The sequence below is a fragment of the Lolium rigidum genome, chromosome 2 (genome assembly GCF_022539505.1).
Source record: "Lolium rigidum isolate FL_2022 chromosome 2, APGP_CSIRO_Lrig_0.1, whole genome shotgun sequence".
NCBI classification, from domain to species: Eukaryota; Viridiplantae; Streptophyta; class Magnoliopsida; order Poales; family Poaceae; genus Lolium; species Lolium rigidum.
Genome location: NC_061509.1, coordinates 69,084,969 through 69,086,879, shown reverse-complemented (window position 1 = coordinate 69,086,879; position 1,911 = coordinate 69,084,969). Strand labels below are relative to the sequence as shown.

Below are 1,911 nucleotides of genomic sequence, written 5' to 3'. Positions count from 1 at the left end.
TCACCGGGGGAGGCGCAAAGGCCTCCACCTGCCGAATGCGGGACTATTTTTTTTGAGAGTTCACCGGTGGAGATGCTCTAACGCAATATGTTTGGATATCGCTTGTAGCGAATTCAATATGTTAGACAGCACCGTAGCACGATGATAAATTCAAGTTCTAGCTTGCAAAAAGTCATGTTTATTGTACACAACATAATTTCTTCTCTTTTGTAGCGAGTTGGCAGGTGCACAGCAGCCTCATTCAGTTTAAGCTGAACAGAAGGGACAAAAATTAAAAAATTGAGCCTGTCAGACAACCTGTGGGCCACCCTGACTCAGCCTGAGCTGAACAGGAACGATCCTCTACAGTCACGGATCAGCTGGCAACTGGTCCAAACCGTTAATCACGCTCTGGCCCACAGGTCAGATGTCATCAACCAAGCTTAAGTGCTTGCCTCCTTATTAGTCAAGGATGCAGCGGTACGATCCTATAGAACAGATCCTGTTCAAGTAAGGTCGTGCTGGGTGGGTGAGAGCACGCTATTTAACCTGGTCGAATCGTTCCTCCACTTCCGAGGTGGGACTATCTTTGCTCCATTCAGCCACTTCGTATTCATGTCGGGCTTTTCTGCCGAATGCGGGGCTTCTGAACGGGCTGAGATTAGAAAGCCCATCACAGCACCTGCCTACCGTGCCGTCGCTCCTAGACCTCCAGTCCCCTTCGCCGCTGCTCCCACCTTTCTCTCTTCCTCGCCGGCGGCAATGGTTCCGCAGGGCCAGAGCAGCTCACTGCAGCGCCTCCACCACGTTGAGAAGGTGACCCGTGCAGCCAAATTTCGCGTTTCTCTTCTCTAGGCCGATTGTTCGGTTCTTGAATCCTGTAGCGTGTTTGTTTGTCTGTCTGTGCCTTTGCAGCAGATAGTGCTGGTGCTGGAGCTCGCAGGGGCGGTCATGGAGGAGCTGGGAAACTCGCAGGGCCTCCTCACCGACGCCGTAGGTGGCCAGTGCCGCGAGTTCATGCTCTCTGTGAAGGTAGCCCCCATCCGTTCCACACTGAACTAGATCCTGTTTGGCCCTTGCTGGCTTGCTCATGGCTTGAAAAGGAAGGGGGCATGAGGGATATTGGAAATTTGGACACAAAAGATAAAAAGTGGGCAGGGAGTTGTGAAAATAGTCAGCAGACTATAAGCCATGGCACTGGTTCTGAACCTGAAGCTGTCTTGGTGTAGCACTGTAGCTGTTAAACCATGACTACTTGTTAGAAGTTTGCTTTCATTGCTTGCTCATGATAGTTCAGTTTTCTTAATGCTGGGACTTCGAATGGCATGCTTCGTAGTGCTGATATATACATTTTAGGTTGCTTACTTCAGTGCACCACCTTATTTGATTTCATATAAAGTTATAACATTGTGATTTCTACAGTGCTACTGTTCTGAACTGCAACTAGTCGAATGTTCTTTTCTATATCTCTTTATATTGCGCCAAAATTTGGATCCTGTGCTGGCGGAAACAACTGCTTATGATTTTCAGTAGTACTATTCTGGTATTTAATGTTGTCTGTCTCTGTGCACCTCTGATTGAGCAAAATTCTGCTGTGACCCGATGCTGCATCCCCTTCCACCAAAAATACTAGTACCCAGATATGCAAACTGATTTGACGCATTGTTGGTTGCATTGTGTGCTTTCAGTTCCTCTGTTTTGCTCTGATTTGACGCCTTCAAGCCCCTTTTGGTTGGTGAATAGTTGCCACTACTTTTTTGTCAACTTGTTGTTCTGATTGAAATTAGGAAAACTATATAGCTACCAGGATATATTGCATTCAGACATCTCCCCCACCGCCAGCGCGTTGCAGGGCGACGCCTCCACCTCAGAGCCCCACCACCGGTGAGGCCAACCGTCTGTGAACAAGACGTCGATGCGCTGACGGCGGCG

At 48.7% G+C, this 1,911-nt stretch overlaps 1 non-coding gene across 1 annotated transcript; it reads right to left on the bottom strand.

The window, feature by feature from the left end:
* Nucleotides 1–282: 282 nt before the first annotated feature.
* On the bottom strand, nucleotides 283–499 carry LOC124693945. The gene has a single exon (XR_007000384.1). It is a non-coding gene; the product is annotated as a small nucleolar RNA U3 (small nucleolar RNA).
* Between the last annotated feature and the right edge of the window lie 1,412 nt (nucleotides 500–1,911).